We start from the raw sequence: 13,341 nt of genomic DNA, 5'->3' as shown, positions 1-13,341 counted from the left end.
TGACTGTTTACCATCAGACAGAAGTGGGGCAGCCTGACTCTGAGCTCCAGACATAAGCATCCACTTGCCTACTTGTTGCATCTGTGTGAACACCTTAGCAAGGCACTTGATGCTCAAGCTACAGAGAACCCGAGTCATGAGTGACTCTTTCCCCTCCCTAACAGTCCACATCAATTCATCAGCAAATCCTGCCAGTTTTACCTCCTATTTTTCATTTCCGGTCCATCCATTTTTCCTTCTCCACTGTGACCACCATGTCTTCTTTGAACCTCTGGAATCATTTTCTGTTTTCCCAGTTGCCACTCTTGCCCTTTTAAAACCATTCTCCACGGAGCAGCCAGACTGTCCAATGGTCCCCGCTTCCACATAGATTAAATTCCAAACCCCTTCCCATGGCCAACAAGACCCTATGTGACCTTCCTCTCCCTTCATCACTGTTTTTCCCTCATTGTCCATACTCACTGGCTGTGGTAGTTAGATTCAGTTGTCAACTTGACCAGGTGAAGGCACCTAGTTCTGTTGCTGTGGACATGAGCCAATGGTACGTGAACCTCATCTGTTGCTGATGACATCTGAGGTCAGCCAGGAGGCGTGCCTGCTGCAGTGAATGATGTTTGATTTCATTGGCTGGTGCTTAAATGAGAGAGTGCAACATAGCACAGCCCAAGCAGCTCAGCATTCCTCATCTCAGCACTCGCAGCTCAGCCCAGGCCTTTGGAGATGCAGAAAGAAGTCACCCCAGGGAAAGTTGTTGGAACCCAGAGGCCTGGAGAGAAGACCAGCAGAGACCATCTTGTGCCTTCCACGTAAGAAAGAACCTCAGTTGAAAGTCAGCTGCCTTTCCTCTGAAGAACTAACAAAATAAATACCCTTTTATTAAAAGCCAATCCATCTCTGGTGCGTTGCACTCTGGCAGAGAGCAAACTAGAACACTGGCCTCTGTTAGTTCCCAAGGAACACCAAGCTATTTTGCATTTGATGTTTCCATTGCCCAGAATGCTCTTCCATAGGTGGCCACATAGTTGGCTCAAGCTTATCCTTCTATAGTCTTCCTTGTTTCCTTCCCATCTTTTGTAACAATGAGGTCAGAGATCTCTGACTTGTTCCCCTATGTATACCTCAGGGTTTACATTGTGCCAGACACATGGTAAAGGCTCAGTAAATATCTGTGGAAGGGAAAGACAGAAGGAGAGAGAAGACCAGGACTTGGAAATCTGTTCTCGAGAACTCTCATCTAAAAAAGTATTTACTATAAGTGGATGAAACACCTGCAGCATCAACAAGATTCTGGGGAGTATTTTTATGGGCTTAAGTTAGAGCCAAGGGAAAACACTGCAGGATTTGTAAAGCTCTGGCAAATAAGAACAAGAAGGAACAAGGCCTATGAAGTTAAATGGACTCAAGTGAGTTAAAATGTCTGCCCTGGCCATGCAAACTTAGGAAGACAACCTAACCTATCTAAGGTAATCTGACTCCTCATTCACAATATGGAAACACCAATACCAACCTCAAAAGGCTGTTTTGAGGGCAGAGTGGTACAGAGTGGATAGGCACATAAATGTCTGAACTGAAGGATGCTGACAGTTCAGACCCCCCACACACTCTTCCTCTTCAAATTATATCAGTTCATCCTCCGGCTCTCCAGGTATTGTGCTTCCCGGGTGTCACCATCATTTACAAGCCAGTCTCCTCAACTCAGGATCTCACATAAAGGCCAAAAAACAGTGAGGGAGGTGGTGAAGCTGCTCACAGGTTTTGGGAACATGTCATGCTGTCCACAGAGAATGTGAACACATTTGCATGTGCACTGAGTGTCCAATATATCTCTGCTGAAGATATATTGGAAGGAAGGCTGGCCTCAGACTGACCTGTCAGTCTTCAGAGGAGCTCAGGAGATGAACCTCAGACCAGGCACTCCTCGGTGGGCTGGGGAGGGAGGTCCAGGGCATGGTGCTAGTCAACACCTCCTGGGCTGTAGGGTTTCAAACCCAAGCTCCTTGCAGCCTTGGTGGGAGGCCGGAAAGGGAGGATAAGAAATGGCATCCAAAGACTCAGAGTTTGAGTTCTGCAGCTCTGAAAGATGCTACAGAGCTACATACAACACTACTACACACAACAATGTTAAAGAAACAGAAAGAGAGATCAGGCTTCAATTAGAGATAAGAATGAAGCCAACCTGGTGGGACTAGGTAAATAAGAATACAGTGGTAACAATGACAATGCCTGTATTTTTTTTAAAATTTCACCTACTGTATGAAACCATAGGGAGAGAAGTTCATTTTGTCCAAAACCTAAATTTTCTGAGCCACATAATTTAACTCAACCTGTCTAGATAGCTCATTTAAACAACCCAAACACATGGAGCCCAGAATGGGATGAGGTCTTGCAATTCCATATAGCTTAATATAATACCCAGATACACCCCAGAGCAAGTTGGGCAGATAAAAATTTTAAAGTGTTGGCAAAGTCCCTTGAGAGAATGAAGGAAAAACATGGAATTATTAAACTTCACCACCAAGGAAACCCCTGGTACTCTCTCAAACATTAGGGACTCTGAGTCAACATGCCAAGCTCTTGAGCTTGGGGCTTGCTCTTATGAAACTTATTTCTGTAGTGGAGAAGCTAAGCCTACCTACAGTTATGCCAAGAGCTACTTCCAGAAAACCTCTTTCATTGCTGAGATGTGGCCTCTATCTCTCTAAGCCAAACTCTGCAAGGAAAATAATTACACTTCCCATGTAGTGACATGACATTCAGGAATGAATGTCTCCCTGGCAATGTGGGACATGACTCCTAGGGATGAGCCTGGCCCTGGCATCATGGGATCAACAATGGCTTCCTAACCAAAAGGGGGAAATGAGAGGCTATTCTGGAGGCTGCTCTCACAAAACCTTCAGCTTAGCTAATTGCCACGGTTTGCCAAACCCCAACCAACACCATTCCTGTTAACTCTAAAGACTCTCTCCATCTGAGAGTCTGCAAAAGTTTCACACACTAAGTTTACTTTTCAGAAACCTAAATCCTCCAGATGGTTCCTAGGCCAGATAAGTCCTAAAACCCAAAGGAGCCAGTCTCTCCAAGAATATCAGCTAGTTCCATCTCCCTATCCAATATTGTTGACAGCCCTTTCTAACATGAAAAAGTTAGAATGGGCATAGTCCAAATACCCATAAAGAATGGGAGAAGGAGGAGTTATAACACAGAGGATAGGACTTACCAAATGAGTATGACTACTAATCATTATATTGGTATTTCTTTTAGTCTCCAGTGTCTTGGAGCAGCCAAAAGGAAAAACCTAAAATTGTGGAACTATAACCCATACCAAACTCTGAAATCTGTTCTATAAACACTTCTTACAACGTAATTTGAAATTTATTATATATATATATATATATATATATATATATATATATATATATTTCACAATAAACAATGTTAATTTAAAAAAAAAAAAAGAAAAAAATGGCACAAGATCCTCTGACATGATGGTCTCAAATGCCAAACAGCAGCTCAAAATCCAAAGAAGGGACTACTGCTCCCATCAGTGCCCTTAGCAGTTTCCTGGAGATGATGAGCTACACTCCCAGGTGGGAAACGCCTGCTGGGGTCTTCCCCATCCGGGGACCTAGAGCCTGTCTTCTCCTTCCCTATCCCCAAGGGTGATTTCCAGCCCCAGAATATATCTTTGGGTGGGGAGGGCATGTCCTGGGCCCACAGTACTCAGACACAAAATGAACCCTGGCAGGTAGACACAAAAGGACAGATACTGTATGATTCACTTTTATGATCAGCATAAAGGTATAATCAAAGGCTTATAAGACAGAAGATAGGGGACTTAGAAATACATAGAAGCTAAAGATGGGTGAACCGTTAGCTAATGAGGTTGAACTCCAATGTAAGGGGATAGATAGGAGTGAAGGTGGTTCTCTAGTGGGTCCATAAATAATATTACCACATTGAAGATGAACAAGATTGAAAGGAGTTGTATAGACCTAATGTGTCCCACTGATTAACAACAGAAATATGAATTAGTTCTTGCAAGAATTACTTCAAAGATACAATTCGTGTACAAAGAGTGTTTAAGTCCAGGGTACAGGGAGAAAACTGCTATTGAATGCTATGGGCTATGTTCAAAAGGAAACCATCAGCACTACCAAAGCAACAGCAGAGGTAAATAATGGGGGGAGGGACAAGAGTTAAGAGGAAGTTTAGATTTCCTATTTGGCAAGGGTGTGCTTATTGGTTTTCTTTCTCTTGGAAACAATGAAATTATCTAAAATTGAGAGTGTTGATGGACTGTGGACTTTGGGCACTATACACATGTTGCTCAATGAATGCAGACAGCTGAAAGATGTACTGACTGAGAAGCAGATTGGTGATCAATGGTATATACTTATGAATGAAGGCTGTGCTGTTACCAAAAGGAACAAAGTCATGAGGCATGCAACGATGTGAATGGACATGTGGGACATCTGGTGAGACAAAATAAGTCAGAAACAAAAGAACAACGATGGTGTGGTCATCTTTAGAAAATGCTTATAAGAAAACAGGGGCCTAGACAGTAAGCTTTTAGAGCAGATACATTAAGTCTGGAGTGGTGATTTTTATTTCTGGAATCAAGAGGCTGTTATATATATATAATTTGATATTTAGAGATAAGAATGATCAGGTTGGGGTTAAAGTAATTCAGAACACAGGGGTAAGGAAGACAGTGCCTATATTTTAGAACCACATATATTCTTCGAGACCAAAGGAAGAAAGGTTTATTTGGTCTAGAACTGATATTTTCTGTAGTGCATAATCTAACTCAATCTCTCTGTATAGCTCATTTGAACAATTGAAACACAGGGGGCCCAGAATAAGAAAGAGGTCCTTTAATCCTGTATAGATTATTGTAATTACTGGATACATCCTAGAGTATATTAAGCAGATAATCAAAAAGTATTGGCAAAGTCCCCTAAGGGGTGGGAGAAAGAATATGGAACTATTAAACCTTACCATCAGGGAATCCCGTGATACTGTGTCAGACTTTAGGGACACCCAAATCAATAGGCCAAGCCCTCAATCATGAGGCTTACTCTTGTGAAGCTTATGTAGGTAGCGGAGAAGCTTAGACTACCTATAGGCATGCCTACGAGTTACTTCTGGAGGACCTCTGTTGTTGCTCAGATGTGGCCTCAGTCTCTCTAAGTCCAACTCTGCAAGTGAAATCATTTCCCTTCCCTCTACATGACATCAGGGGTGAAAATCTCCCTGGCAACGTGGCAGATGACTCCCAGGGATGAATCCAGCCCTGGCACTGTGAGATCAACAATTCCATCCTGACCAAAAGGAGGAAAAGAAAAGTAATAAAGTATCAGTGGCAGAGAGAGTTCAGATAGAGTCGAGAGGCTACCCTGGACGTTGCTCTCGCGGAGGCTTTGGTTAGACCTTGCTACCTGCCAACCCCCAACCAGGACCATTCCAGCCAATCCTAAAGAACACCTGGGGCAATATATAAGCTTCCACAAGGGTTCCATGCACTTGAGGAACTTTCCAGAAACCTACAACCTCCAGATGGGTTCCTGGTCCAGATAAGTCCTGAAACCTAGAGGGCCCAGCCTCTCCAGAACATCAGATAGTTCCATCTCCCTACCCCGTATTAGTGACAAACCCTTCCAATATGAAAAAGTTAGAATGGCCATAGCCCAAATATCCCTAAAGAGAGGGATGGAAAGATCAAAAGGTGATGGTGGAGTTATATAGAGAAGATAGGATTTAACAAATGAACATGATTGCTGAATAATTAAATTGTTATCTCTTTTAGTCTTCAGTATCTTAGAGTAGCTAGAAGTAAAAACCTAAAATTGTGGAATTGTAACCCATGTCAAACTCTGAAATATGTTCTACAATTGTGGTGCTGTGCTTTGAAATTTATTGCTTTTTTGTATATATGTTATTTTTCACAAAAAAGAAGGAAAAAAAGTCGATTGTGATGATAAAAAAAATATTTAAGCCATCTATCCTTCTATATTACGGAGCAGCTGGAAGGAAAAATCTGAAAGGATCATATGGTAGCCCATGACAAACTCTGGGATCTGTCCTATAACTACTTGTTGAAGAGTGCTTTGAAAACTATTGCTTTTTTATTTCTTTGCTTTGTATATATGTTATATTATACAATTAAAAAGTTTAAAAAAAAAAGCAGAACGTTGGCAGGGATCCTACTTTGTGAACCCTCAAAGCCTGGGGACTGGGAACACCTGGTGCACACTCAGCCCAATCAGGGCCATGCTGCGCCTGCAGACAGACACTTGACAACCAACTAGCCCCTCAGAAAGCCTGTCCTTGCCAACACCGTCTCAGAACCATGGTTTTTGCCAACCTGTCACTTACTCCACTTCTACCGTGCCATTTCCATGTACAAGGAGCTTCAGAGGTTCCCCACTGCCCATGTGAGTAGAAGCCCAAGTCCTGTGTCCTAACCTTCAAGGTCCTCCCTGAGCTGACCTCATCGCTCTGCATACCCCACTATGAATGACAAACTTCAGCAAAAACGGGAAAGGGATTCGCCATCCCCCAATGTGCCTCTGTCTGCAGGTCTATCCTGAGAAGCCAGCTAAGGCCCTCCTCCTTCACAGGTGTCTTCCTCTGGCGAAGGGCATGAAGAAACAGAAGGCACAAGTCTGATTCTCTCATTTCTGGGCACCTGCCTGACAAGACCTCAGCCTGTCAACATCTCCTGCCGCGTCACTTTCGGTGTTTGGACAGAAGCCTTCCCGGTAGGCAAAATAAGCATGAGAATGAGGACAGGCAGCAGGCTGGCCCTCGAGACCCTGCTGAGATGCCAGCAAGAAGGGAGACAGGAGGTAGCAGCAGCGGGGCCTGGTTTTTAATGGGCGAGCTTGTTGGGGATAATTTATTTCCGCAGTGTCTCAGCGAGTCTCAGCTAGTTGAGTTTGTAATGGCACAAGCCATCGCTGTTGTTCTTGGATGCTTCGGCTCCGTGACGGGGGCGTACCTGCAGCTGAGAGATGGTAACCGTACAGCAGAGGATGGCCCTTTGGGGGCAGTGGCACTCCATAGGGACCAGGGTTTATGGTCCTGGAAAGAAGAGGTTCCAAGAAACCCAGGAGCATGGCCTATAAATCCCAGCAGGAAGTAGAGCAGGATTCTCCACCTCAGGGAAGGCAGGAGGGTAAGACTTGGAGGCTCAACCCCTGGGGCCCTCAAAGGAAAAGGAGCAAGGGCCTCATACACGGCTGGCAGCAGAGAACGAGCACACCCACTGCCCCAGAGACCCCTGGAGAGTAAGAAACGGACAGAAGTCCATCCTTTCTCTCTGCAAAACAGGTAAGACTCTACACCACCTGCAGAATGGAATGGGAGCAAGAAACCCCAAAAGCCCAATGAGTGGCAGTGGCAGCTTTCTGTTTTCACTCCTTGGACACTTGGTGAGAGGGGTATCCTGACTCATCAGACTGCTGACAGGACTGGTAGAAGGGAATCCCGACCTTCAATTTTACCTGCCCAGCAGCTTCCATCCAACTCACCCCTGATAGTCAACAAATTCAGCTTCTCCCTGGGCCTAAGCTACTCCCAGAAAGACGCTGCTTGCTTCAATTCATTACAGGGCTGTTCCAGAACAGTCGCCCCTTCTGAGACAGTCTTGTTGAAGAGCTGGTCACACAGCAGTCCATTTTGTATTTCAGGGACTCACCCCTCCCTTGGATGTTCACTTCTTAGCATCAGCTCTGGCAATACTGAGTGGCTGTGACTTTGGGAGGTTTTCTGCAGTTCCCTGAAAGAGTTAACCTGGCCTCCAAAGTCAAGATCAGGGGCACCGCTAGGGAGCTTATCTGACCTCCTGAAAGGATTAGCACCCAGTACAAGAAATGCCAATCAGCTAACAGGGCCGAATTTAACCTCGTCCATCACTCCCAACCCCAGCCAGCGCACTCTCAAAATCGACAATTACGCTAGAGGCAGCTCTCACGCAGCCCATCATCAGCTATTTATACCCTACTCGCCTTCTGGGGTGGACCGGGCACCTCCTGCCATGCGCAAACGCCAGGCTTGTGGCTTTGGCCTCAGGGACACCACCATGCTTGGCCGTGCCTGCCCCACCACCCCTGATTTCTTGAATGCCATATCCTGCAGGGTCTCAACGTTGGCTGGGCAGCTCCTTATGAAGACCCCAGTCTTTGGCTTCTCCAGCCTCTCCCACCAGCTTGCAGTTGGGCCTGGAGACAGGGCTATCCCCACTTCCCACCAGCTGCTGACTCCTCCTTTATCCCTTCACCACCTCCCAGGCCCCTAACAACTCAACAAATCTGGAGAAAGTGCAAAACAACAAAAGGGGTGGGATTGGAAGGTGGGGATGGGGGCTCTTATGCAAAGGAGCCTTGCACCAGGAAGGGGCTGGCCCTCTGCACAGTAGTCCCCCAGGCATGATGACAACAGAGGGGTGTGGCCAGCCCACAGTCTGTATCCGAGGATGCAGTGCGCAGGACAAAAAGTCTGTTTCTGATGCAAAGGCAACTTTCAAGAGCCAATGCCCATGCCCTGACTGCAGTCACGTCTCAGACCAGAGAGACCAAGGAGATAGTCCTGCTTTGTTCTGCACGCTACCCTTAGCCTTATTCCTGCACCACTGAGAATTCTAAGACTTTCTGACACAACACGTCCTCAAGGGTTCAATCTTTTGCTTCCACAAAGAGGTCACCTAAAGCACGTTTGACTAAAAGACACATTCACTCTATGCTAGAGGGAAAGGGTCTCCAGCCTCTGGTTACGGAGCTAGAACTACCCCTCACCTAAAAAGTGCTTTCTGAAAACTAGTCATCCTTCTGCCACCAAAAAGAAAAGAAAAGAAATCTCATTGGTGGTTCTATGAAAATAACACAAGCCCAAGCCCCCTTGCTGCCTTCCCTATACCAACTTGCAATGGCCCACGTCCCTCTGGGGTAGTACAGGGACAACATCATGAACATGGTGGCAAAGGCTGAGTGGGGAGAAAGTGCTGGAGAAAGTTTAATAATAGAGCTGGGTTGGGCACTGCCGGTTTCCTTTTGCAGTCGCCCTCACCGGCTGCTCCCATGACGTGATGTGGCCGAAGGCAGGGCGAGTCAGCTGCTGGGGAGATTCAAACCCAGGTCAGCCCAGGGGCCACGTCTCCTTAGGCCACCCCTGCAAAGGGTCCGCATGCCATGGACAGATGATGCCCATGCACAACTCACTCGGGCTCACCTCCCGCAGCCTCTCTATAAAAAGACTGGAGCTGGCGGGACAGACAAGGCCAGCCGGAAGCCCCAAGTTGACCGTCCCCTCACCCACTATCCCTCCAGCCCAGCCACGTGCCCCTCATTGTCTCCCCTGACAGGAGACGGCTATTCTGGGCTCTGGGGAACAAAGGGGAGCTGGTGACTGCGGCAGGAAGTCCACAGGGTGGGCAGGCTGGCGTCAGAGCAGCACTCCTGGAGACAGGGCAGCTGCTGCCCTCCTGCCAGCCTCTCCTCTCTGTCCCCTGGAAACGGACAAATGCAATTTGCTCAACAGTCAACACAATTGTGTGCATGGAGCATCCGCCCCGTGCAGTGGTCAGAGGATGGCACAGAAACTCCCACATGAAAACAGCCCATTACCATTCATGGACCATTAGCGGAAATTGCACTGGAACATTAAAAGGACAGGCTGGGGATATGCATGCTTGAAAACACTGCCCTTAGCAATTCACAGTTCATCTATGACTCATTTTCCATATCTGTTAAATGGGTTCCTTTCTCGGGACTGTTACAAAGCGTGCAGAAAACCCTTAAATGGGTACCTGGCACGCAAGTGCTGGATACTGCCATCACCCTCATCCTCAGTTATCATTACTGTTTATCATTGTTATTAGGATGGGTGAGAACCCAAGTCATTGTCTTTAGCCCATTCTTCAGTGAAGAAATGCATTGAGCATTTAGTCTGGGGCCTGGAACTTTGGTGCAAGGCTGGTTCAGAGGGTGGCTGCAAGCCCGGGCCAGGGGAGCGGGTAGAGCTGGGCACCAGATCTCCAGCTCACGTCCAGGTCTCATCTCTGCTGCAGAAGGCGCTCTGCTTTTCTTCGCCTCTAAAATGAGAAGACTCCCTTTGCATTTAGGCAGTCAAGTTTGGGGTGTTAAGGGGGAATGGGGCAAGGAAGAGAGCATATAAGCACAGATTAGGTATACAAATGAAGCTGGAGCCCTGAAGGCAAACAGCACTGGTCCAAGGAGAGAAGAGCAGGACCTAATGGAGGAATGGAACTGGCCAAGTGGGTGCTTCAAAGATCATTACCACTGTCACCATTTTCTGGACATACCTACATGCATTATTCCATGTAACCCTCAGGCCAGTCCTGGGGGTAAGGCCTTATCGTCCAAGAGGACACCAGTACAGCTGGAATTAACTCCCAGCCCAGTTTGACTCACAATCCTGACCTGTCCACTCCCCTCCTGGAGATCGGAACTACCTGAGAAACTTTTAAAATTACAGATGCCTAGGTCCCACTCTGGATCTGCCATGTATGAGAATCTTCAGGCCTATAACTATGCATCTGTATTTTCTAAAAGTCCCAAAGGTGATGTGGAGGCCCAACCAGAAGTGTGCTCCACTGGACCAATGCATGAAGGCACAAAGTCCCAGAGACACGTGGGTCGCCTGCTCCCTCTGGCCCCTGCCACTGGCCAGAACCACTGCCGCTGGAGACCCAACACACTGTGGCCCTAACTCCCCTCCCCCCCCAGCTTGTACACCCCGTCACCACCACCACTGGCATCCTATCCCCTATTGACAGGGGTCCTGGGGCAGTAACCAGTAACCCCAACCCCCTGCCTGGCATTCTGGGGACTTTCAACAAAGGGCAACTGTTCTCCACCTAAGTCGACCCTTGGAGCCTCGGCTCCCTCGTCAGCACAGCATCACCAGGGGTGTGTCTGAGGACGTGCGAGTCAGCGCAGGGCGTACCACTGCGGCCGGGGTGCACGACATAGTGACTCACCCGGTATCGCACAGCACCCTCACTACAACCTGTGAGGGGGACACAGGCTGGGAGAGAGTGAGGAACTCCCCAAGCTTTCCCCGGAGAGTGAGAGTCTCTGCAGGTGGTTCCCAGAATGCGAGGCCTGAAGTACAGGTTCATTCTGAGCCCTTCATGACGGGTTATTATTACTTAGCCCACGGAGCCAGCAGGCAGCCTCATAAGTAATGGAATAGCTAGATTGCCTTTTTTCCATCATCTGTTTATGTGGTCTTCTTAGGAACTTGCATTGGCTCAGGGTGGGCTTTGGTCGGTGGGAGAGAGTGACTTTGGGAAAAGGAACAGGATGATGGGGAATCTGCAGAGTCACGGAACGTGTGGACGATTGCTCTTAGGGATACGGGAGAACCTCTGGGAGGCTGGTCAGGTCACCATGGGCCCCATCTTACAGGTGGGAAGAGTGAGGTGGGCTGGCTTATCATGGCCACACAGCAGGGCAGGGGACAGCGATACAAACCAGGTCCTCAGGGCGGGGGCGGGGTTCACCCATGGGATTGTTAAAACCTTCTTCCAGGCTGCCCTGAAACCCTCTCCCCTTGACCCGGCCCCCTTCCCACAAGATAGAAACCCACTGGCCCATGGAGGGAGAAAGGGACAAGCCCTCAGGGCAGGGCCCTCAGCCCCGCAAAGGAAGGGTTCTTGGCTCGGTCCGGGAGGCACTTTTCCCTTCTCCTTTCAGTTTAAAATAGGCCATGAAGAAGTGTGCCAAGAGCCAGGGCTCCTGGCACATGGACGGGGTGTATTTCTGGCTGTGCACCGTGAAATGCTGGACCGGGGAGGCTTCCCAAACCAACAGCTGACTCGGCTGTGACGACAAGCCGACCCTGAGAGCCGGCCAGGGGCCCAGTGAGCGGAGGCTCCTGCGTGTATACAGTAGGAGGGGGCTCTGTCCCCACCCCTGGGCTCCAGAGCACAGGGACGACTATATAAGGGCATAGGGCTGGGGGGAGCCCCAGGGGCTGGGGTTTCTCCCTGGCCCGGCCAGAGCTTCCCCTCCCAGGCGCGCACACACACCTGCTGCGGATGGACATTCCTGCATGCCATTCTCTGTCACAGAGCGGGCTTCCCCATCGCGCCGTGTCACTGTGCCCTCCAAATGCCATGCCAGCCTCACCTGTTCCAGGGGGCCTCGCCAGACACAGCCCCTCTCTCTAGCCGCAGGAGCACTGGTTCAGCCGGACAGGGTGAAAATCACGCTGCCTGTAGGAAGCTGGTGTGGGAACTAGGGGTTTTGAGCCCAAGAGTACTGGGGGCAAGGCAAGAAGCAGGAATGCAGGTGTTGCATCCAGGAAGGACTGCCATGGCTCACTTGGCCTGCGGTGATTCTGTGAGGCTCCAGAGGGCAGATGGGAACTGAGCGTTGGAACCTATGAGGTGAAAAACTATCTACAACCTCACTCCCCAGAACCCCAGAGCTAACCAGCAGTAGCCACTGAAGTAGGGGGACCCGCCCGCCCTGGAGAGCTAGGCAGAGACCCTGTGGCCCCTTGAACAGGGACCTCTGCTTTGGTCAGGAGCTCCTCCACGGCCTGTTGGGTTTCCACTCTCTGTTAGGTGTGCCCTGGGAGCAGCGGCCTGCTTCCTGTCAGCTCCCTGAGCCCTGACCCCAGGGGGTGCCCCAGCTTGGTGCGGACTGGCTGCCCACTGCTCCAGGGGTGGGAGGCCCAGCCTGACCAGAGGACAAAGAGGGGCTCCCTACCCACTCTCCTTCCAGGACAAGGCTGAGAATATCAACTAAATGAAGAGATCTGTCCCCTCTGTGACTTGCTGGCGAACACTGGAGGTGAAGGGCCCAGCTCACAGAACCTTGCAGAGGAGAGGTACACCCACACCTCACGCAGGGGAAACTGAGGTCTAGAAAGGGAATGAACCTAGGTTTCAGACCTCTGGGTGTGGAGGTTCAGGACTATTGTCCTCCATGTTCCTCTGTTCCTCATAACTACAGCTACCCTTTGCGACAAAATAACCCCCTTCCCCCATACACATATCTAGAAAACAACTGTGCTGGCTTGAAGCTGTTACGTACCCCCAGAAAAGCCCATATGCTTTTAATCCATCCCTGTGGGTACAGACCTATTGTGGGTAGGACCTTTTGATTAAGTAGTTTCCAAGGAGATGTGACCCACCCAATTCAAAGTGGCTCTTAATACTTTCACTACAGCCCTCTGTGAAGAGAATGAAGACAGGAAACACAGAGAGCCAGTTACAGAGAACAGAGAGATGAAACCAAGTGAAGGATGCAGGGAGAGAGAAACGCGCCAGAGAGGCTAGGCGACACAGAAGACACAGAGAGCTCAGAGAAG

The 13,341-nt window shown here is 48.8% G+C and overlaps 1 protein-coding gene and 1 long non-coding RNA gene across 11 annotated transcripts in view; one reads left to right on the top strand and one right to left on the bottom strand.

The window, feature by feature from the left end:
• The window catches only part of TSPAN9 (tetraspanin 9), a 214,768-nt gene that overhangs the window by 26,462 nt on the left and 174,965 nt on the right, over positions 1-13,341 (bottom strand). The gene's annotated exons all lie outside the window — the stretch shown is intronic.
• On the top strand, positions 5,367-12,852 carry LOC143691357 (uncharacterized). The gene is made up of 3 exons (XR_013179478.1): positions 5,367-5,423; positions 6,621-6,761; positions 12,753-12,852. It is a non-coding gene; the product is annotated as an uncharacterized LOC143691357 (long non-coding RNA).

This window comes from Tamandua tetradactyla, chromosome 7 (genome assembly GCF_023851605.1).
Source record: "Tamandua tetradactyla isolate mTamTet1 chromosome 7, mTamTet1.pri, whole genome shotgun sequence".
Taxonomy (NCBI): domain Eukaryota; kingdom Metazoa; phylum Chordata; class Mammalia; order Pilosa; family Myrmecophagidae; genus Tamandua; species Tamandua tetradactyla.
Note: the sequence above shows the minus strand (reverse complement) of the source record. Positions and strands in the feature narration are given on the sequence as shown.